Source organism: Pongo abelii, chromosome 5 (genome assembly GCF_028885655.2).
Source record: "Pongo abelii isolate AG06213 chromosome 5, NHGRI_mPonAbe1-v2.0_pri, whole genome shotgun sequence".
In the NCBI taxonomy this organism is placed as follows: Eukaryota; Metazoa; Chordata; class Mammalia; order Primates; family Hominidae; genus Pongo; species Pongo abelii.
The window spans coordinates 26,498,873-26,506,715 of NC_071990.2; the positions used below are offsets into that span (position 1 = coordinate 26,498,873).

General features: G+C 42.8%; 1 pseudogene; it reads right to left on the reverse strand.

The window, feature by feature from the left end:
• Positions 1-538: 538 nt before the first annotated feature.
• On the reverse strand, positions 539-1,390 carry LOC100448896 (mitogen-activated protein kinase 6-like; annotated as a pseudogene).
• Positions 1,391-7,843: the final 6,453 nt, after the last annotated feature.

The window sequence follows — 7,843 nt, forward strand, 5'->3', positions numbered from 1 at the left end:
CAATAAACGCTGACTAAATAGAAATGCATATTTTGAAGCACTGTGGGTGGTATATGTTTTGCCATATACTTTTGTTACCTTGAGGTAGATAATGCGTATGTATTAAATTCGGCATTCATTTTCAGTTGCTGCTGGTATCATGTGTTTTAAGAAATGTGTACAGTATGAAAAACTTGAAAATACTCATGAATGAAAAATGTCTTAGGAAAAAATAGCTATTTTCATGCAATTATGTACAGTCTCACTGTGTAAATTTCAAGGCAACATTCGTTTCCTGTAAAACAGATCATTGTTGTATGAGAGAATGTTCTTTACTTGTCTTTGTGCATTTCTTTTCTCCTCTGCATGGCATTGTTTTGCTCTAGTCTTTATTTCTGTGTGCAAATGACATGCCAGTTAAAATGAAAACTATCTTACATGTAGAAAAAGAAAGTCTGGATTTTAAAAACCAAGAACTCATAAAATCCTTAATGACACCACCTGATTCAAGTAAAAAATGACTTAAACACTAGTAAAAAAAAGACAAAACACTTTTCATGAAGAATACAAAGATAAATGTCTGCTGAGTGTTTTAGTTCAGATGTTTCAGAATGCTGCTGTATGTTTGATGAATTTGAGGGGAAGATTTCATAGCAGAAGGTGTTAACGTGGCCTATATTGACTTAAGTGGTGACCCAACTGGACTGTAAAACTGCGGGATGCCTATGGGCTCGAGCTGCTTGTTAAAGAGGAACTCCCCACTGTTGTTCAGAAATCTTTCCTCATTTCCTCTCTCTCCAAGCTTCCCTCCTCTACTGGCTCAGTTTCTAGCATTTCAGTATCTTCTTTCATGCTAAAGAACTTGTCCAAGTAACTAGTGTTAAGTGTTTTCCTTCTCAACTTGTTCATCCTTCCTTAACTCACAAAACTGATTTATGAGAAAACAGTCCTCTCCACCACTCACAAACTGGCTGTCCCAGGAAGATTGGTACAAGGCTTCTAATTGATCCAGATTTGCCATTCCTTTTTCCTGTTTTTCTTGGCTAATTGACTTTGATATCAAACTTTTCAATTCTAGTTGGCACACTGAGCTATTCAAGTCATTCAATTTATCAACAACATCAGTAGGCTCATGTTGGGAACTAAGTTGACTAGTTCCTGCAATAAAGCAATCAAAATCAAATCCCTGATTCTTTTCCCTTTCTTTTCCAGCCAGTTGCTGTGATGCTTCCTCTAGCGCTATCTAGGCTTTAACTAATCCATTCCTTTCACATTTTGATTTGCCTTTCTTATCAGATTTTTCTTTGCTTTGTTCTTTCCAATTGGAAAGATCTATAATAAGCTTGGGTTCATAGTAATGGTTAACTTCAATCTCTCTCCAAACTAAGTTATCTAAATATGATGATAACCTAATTTAAAATTTAAATTTTAAATTTAAAGCATTTCAATATTTTGAAAGAAAAGGGAGCAAAAGCTCAAAGTGTCCTTTCACTCACTAACCTCTGATCTTCAGTTTAGCATGCACCTTTTTCAACTTTTTCAGGCATTTACATAAATAGCTATGTAGAAATGTATAGCTTTGCTTTTGTTTTTCAATTGAATCATTAGTATAGTTCTGCCACATGCTTTTTGATCACTTAGTGTGTCTCCATTATCTAGGTTATGACAATAAATCAACTCTTTTTACCTGCTGCATTGAATTCCCTCTGAGGGATGAGCCATCATTCCTCTAAGCAGTCTCCTGTTGGGTGGCTGGTTCAGTTGGTTACCACTTTTATACTTTAAAAATAGTGCTGCAGTGTCATTCTCACAGAGAATTCTCTCTGCACCCATGCAAGTACTTTGCTGGACTAGACATCAGGAAGTGGAATTGCTGGGCCAATTGTGCACACTCTAAATTTCACACTTCATGATATTGTATGAGTAAATAAAGTTGCAATAGTTTTGTCCCATGTCTGAGACCAAATAGCTTGTGAATCTTAGAGCCTTTACTTATTGCTTACCCTCTTTGTGTCCCTAACCCTTATATCATGCACCTGGCACCTTGTGGGTGCTCAGTAAATATTTATTTAATGACTTTATGAAGGGAAGAAAGAAAAGATGAGTAGGGCCTGGTCTTATTTGCGCTGTCTGATCACTAGCCTTGGATTAAATGTGATGGATTCAGCCCCTGACTGACTCCAGGGGCCCCATCAAGAAGTTTTCCTTAATCCCACCAGAAGTCCACTGGGCCATGAGTTGACCATGGGGATGGCCAAGAGTTGGGGCTTTGAGGAGTCCACAGTGTCGGACACCCACAGTGGTGGACCCCAGTGGAACCAGGGAGCCCAGTGAAGAGGGTCCTGCATGAATCAGAGGGGGATTGTGGTGGGTTGGACTTGGCAGGAGAAGTTTGGGGAGGTCATAGGATTCTGAATATTTTCAAACAGTAGAGAGAGAAATTCCTGATCAAATAACAGATGTGCATTTTACATAGACATATTTTTACAGGTGATTTTCAATGTTGGAACTCAAAGGTAAAGACACTGAAGGACAGAAATCTTTGGCAGAGGTAAGATCTTCTTTGATCACCATATTTGAGTTAGCTCTAGGGAAGTGGAGGTTTCCATTTGGAATTCTATAGCTTCTTCCAGGTCACAGTGTCTGCCCCCGACCTTCTGGTGTCTCCTGATGTGCAGCATGAATGAAAATGGCAAGTTCCCTGGCCTTCCTTCTGCTCAGCTTTCATGTCTTCCTCCTTTTGGTTCAGCTGCTCACACCTCACTCAGGTAGGGAACGATTCCATGCTTGTTTCTGAACCAGACAATTACATATTAATGTCCTCAGAGGACTTCTGACTCCTTTCCATAACTGAAGTCCATCCCAACCTGAAGGATCACGTGTCACTAAGAGACAAATGGTCCTTCTGTTAGGATCAATTTCCCCTCTAGATTCTTTGTATCTCAACTTCCCTGTCTGAGAAGCACCCTTCCTCTCATGACCCCAACTCCAACACCCTCTGACAGAACCTCCCCCTGTGCCAACAGCTCAGTTTGCTGTGCTTGGGACCCCCTGGGCCAATCCTGGCCATGGTAGGTGAAGATGTTGATCTGCCCTGTCAATGGTTCCCAACCGTGAGTGCAGAGACCATGGAGCTGAGGTGGGTGAGTTCCAACCTTAGGCAGGTGGTGAACGTGTATGCAGATGGAAAGGAAGTGGGAGACATGCAGAGTGCACCATATTGAGGGAGAACTTTGATTCTACGGGATGGCATCACTGCAGGGAAGGCTGCTCTCTGAATACACAACATCACAACTTCTGACAGTGGAAAGTACTCATGTTATTTCCAAGATGGTGACTCATATGAAAAAGCTTTGGTGGACCTGAAGGTTGCAGGTGAGCCTCCAGGTTTTGTTCTGAGAAATTTCTGTGTAGGATCTAGAGCAGATGCAGAGTTCCTCTTGCAAAAGCACTGCAGACACTCCTGGCTGCTCACTAGGAATTGCCTGCACTACCTTCCAACTTAGCTTCTCTGAGCCCTTTGAGTAAAACACAGGTTTTCGTTTAGGAAGAATTCCTGCTGTGCCCTACATGCTCAAGTAAAGAAATCCCTCCTGCTGGCCACCAGAGATATCAGAGAAGTGAAGGACAAGGGATAGGAAGCATAAGAAATCATCTCTTCAGTGACTGGTACACAGTCATTCCTGTTTAGTTCTGTACCAGATGGCTTCTGTGGCCCCACTAGGTACATGCTATTGTGGGCCCTAGAAGACTGGGCTATTGGAACTGTATCTGCTGCCACTGTTCTGGAGCCAGTGACCCTAGAATACACCTGTAGTCATGGGAGCTGTGTTTCTTACTTGTTGCATTGAGGAAGAATACACATCATGCGGAGCTGTGGCGGGGTCTCAGTAAGAAGCTGTTAGAGCAGACTTAGTATACAATTTGGGCTTGTGTTAGGGGATTTGGGGGAGGATTTATAGACTTAGGCCTCTGCTCTGGATGAGATGTTGTCAGGAAGGTGTGCGCAGGTTGATTCTGTGAGTGGGAGCCTTAATCAATCTTTTCTAGGAGGAAGGAGACCAGGGTGAGACTAAAGCTGTAATTGATGAAGGGGCGGCAATCCCTCGTTGCCGATGGGGGATATTTGGTCACTGCTGTGGTTTGGACGATGTTCATGTTTTTCTCTATGCTCACACATGATGTGGGGTGGTCTTGTTTTTCCCATGGTCCATCATAGTCACAAAGTGCCATCATCTGATGCTGGTGTTCTGTGAAATTGCTTTTGTTCAACAGGAGAACACTGAGTCCTGTTGTCACTTCCAAATGAGGGGGCTGCTCTTTTGTTTCTTAGTGCAATCCTTTTCCCTGTGGCTTCTGTTTAAGGGTTTGGTCAGTCGGGATCTGTAGCAGATGATGAAGGGAGGGAGAGAAAAGAGAGATCTGGGTGCTTATTCCCTGGCTTCGTTTCTGCAAGTTACCCTCAGGCTGGCTGCAATGCTTTGCTGAAGGTCACTGCCCCTCTCAAGAAAGTCCTCAATGCATAAATCTCTTCTTTTATGTCTTCAAAAGAGTGCCCTCTCCTCCTCCCTCTGGTGACTGGGGTGGGTGGGAATAGCCCCACTGTTACTGACCCTGCGATACTGCACTCATTCATGTAGCTTTCTCTTCACCAGGACCACACTTTTTGTAAACGGTTCCAGAATGAAATTGTTCTTGAATTATGGAATGTGAGTGCACCCTGATTCCTGTTGGGACCCTCCCTGATACAGGAGCTCTCAAGAATTTAGGCTGATTTATCCTTCCACAGCACTGAGTTCATTGACGTGATGGGTTATGAAGATGGAGGGATCCATCTGGAGTGCAGGTCCACTGGCTGGTACCCCCAACCCCAAATACAGTGGAGCAACGACAAGGGAGAGAACATCTCGGCTGTGGAAGCACCTGTGGTTGCAGATGGAGTGGGCCGGCATGCAGCAGAACATCTGTGATCATGAGAGGCAGCTCTGGGGACAGAGTTTCCTGTACCATCAGAAGTTCCCTCCTCGGCCTGGAAAAGACAGCCAGCATTTCCATCTCAGGTCAGTACCTGCTTGGCCTCAGGTTTTCTGAGCTGAGCTGTGGCAGTTGAATGAAGGGGGAGGTGTTAGTGTCTGCAGTCAACCTGGGTCTCTGCACTGAATATAAGGCCGAAAGCACGGACCTGGAGGCTCCTCCTTGCACCAGGGAAGCATCTCTCCTCCATAAAGCTGTTCATGACACAAACATTTACTGAACATTTCCTGTCTGCCAGAAAGTATGACAGGCAATGGGAATTGGGGGATAATTGTTAAGATAAGCTGTGTATGTAAAGTCAAATGACAAAAGGGGAAAACATATATATATATATATATACACACACACACACACACACTCACACACACACATATATATATACACTTATATATATACATATATATATACAAACTCATATCATAGAGAAAGAGGTAATCTCCTTGAGATAGAAGATTTAAAAACTGAGTAAAAAATTTTAACAAAGGTCATAAATTATTAATTTACAGAAAAGGAAATAACCCACAAAAGGGTGCTCATTCTCACTCATTAGAGAAACATACTGAATCATTTTTCACTTATGGTATTGGCAAAAATCAAAACAAATGTCTGTTGGTTGATAACACATGGTTATGGCAGGAATGTAGGAAGGCCGTGACTCCTAGGCATCTGCTGGGATGACTTGTATTTTTGGTGTGCATTAGCACAACCTCTGTTGGGGGCTATATAGCAATATCTATCCAAACTACATCTTTAGTGATCCAAAATTCCGCTTCTGGGAATTTATTTGGTAGACAAGCTTGCATTTGTGTGAGATGATCCAGGTAAAAAGTTATATTTTATAGCACTGATTATGACTGCACAAGGTTGGGAACTATGCAGATGTTCACTGCTGGGGAACTTTCATGCAATGGATACCACTCAAGTGTGAAAGAAAAAAGAGAAAATTCTCTCTATACTGATAAGGAAGGATCTCCAAGATTAACTTTGCACAGAAAGAGCAAAACGCAGAGTCGTGTGTATGGAATGCTATCTTTAGTGCAGATATGAGGAAAAACAAGAATATATTTTTATTTACATTTTTTAAGTTAACAAGCAATGTCATAACACTCACTAGGTGTCAGGCACTTTATTAACTTAATCCTTGTAACTTCAGGAGGTAGGTATTATCATTACCCCAATTTCAAAGAGAAGGGCAGTAGGAACAGGAGAGGTTAAGTAATTAGTCTAGAGTCACACTGCTAGTCACCTAAAGGAGCCAGCATTGACACCCAGGGCCTCTAGCTCCAAAGTTCCTGTTCTTAAGCATCATGTTAAGCAGACTAATTTGAAGCTAAGAAAGGGAGGGTGGGAGGGAGGACTGGGTGGATGGGAGACTTGGGTGACTTTTTATATACCTATTTTTGAACCATGTACATGTGTTACCTATCAAAAAGTTGAAATAGAAAAAACTGTGTCTGATCTGCTCAAGTCACTCACTTTCCACATGAGAGGCAGACATCTCAAGAGAAGTAACAGTAGCAGCCTCTAGTGGGGATTTATCAAAGTCTTACCCGCTGTCCTCTGAGATCTTAGGATGAGAAAGATTATTTAACCTGGTGAGATAGATTCCGTGCCCTGTGACCTGGGGTGAGCAGCTAACACTTGGGGCGCTGCAGTCAGGGGAGGCTGAGTGCACCGGCCCCCATGACCCACAGCCCTTCTCTTCACAGGCCCCTTCTTCAGGAGCGCCCAGAGCTGGATCGCCGCCCTGGCAGGGATCCTGCCTGTCTTGCTGCTGCTTCTTCCTGTGGCAACAGCAGGAGGGAAAAAAGACTGTTCAGAAAGAAAAAGAGAGAACAAGAGTTGAGAGAAATGGCATGGAGCACAATGAAGCAAGAACAGAGCACAAGAGGTAGCTGACCCTGGGAGTTTATCTGAGCCCCTGGCTTACAGGCCAAAGCCCAAAGACCTCACGCCCATCCCCACCCCAGAGCTCAGTTGTTTTTAAGGTTTATTTTTTAGAAAACTCCCTCACCTGTAACAGTTCATTATTATTTCTGCTTATTTTCCAGTGAAGCTCCTGGAGGAACTCAGTAAGTTCCCATTCCCCCAGAGACCCAGGCATGTCTTCCTGTCCCTGCTTTACGCGCCTTGATGAATCTTCCCTGTTCCTTCCATTGCAGGCTGGAGAAGTATCCAGTACGCGTCTCGTAAGTGCCTCTGACATTTTCTCTGAATTTGAATCTATAACTGTCTGTGCTTGAATAGTTTCCACTATTAACTTTTTCCCCAAGGTTAGGAAGTGGTCTTAGATCCCTTTGACTAAGGAAAGAAAATAAATTTGCCAATTCCTAATCATTGCCCCCCCCCAAAAAAAAAGAAAGAAAAAAGACAAAGAGTGTGACTCATTGGAGTAACACCCAGGAGGAGTGTTTCTTTCTCCCTCTCTTGACTAGTCTCGAAGAAAAGATGCATTCAATTTCTCTCTACTAGGGGCCACAGACTCTATAGCCCTGCAAAGCACTGAGGAATATCCAGGGGCACACTTGTAAAGGAAGGGGGAAGAGGTAGATGAAGTGTATTCTCTATGGCAGGAACTTCACTAGTCATTTTACATAATCTATAGGCTCCAGAGAAGAAAAAGAAGAATAAAAGACAATAAAGAACAAAAAAATCTGAAAAGAGAGAGGGAGAAAAGTGTGTCTAATAAACAAGAGTGGCTTGAACAGTTGCTCAGTTGGTACCAATTTATTCTAACTGACTTCAAACTCTAGTCCCTGAAATTGCTCATTAAAAATCAGCTCCTTCCCAGCTGATTGTCAGAGTCTTAGACCCAGCACTCCTTGGATTA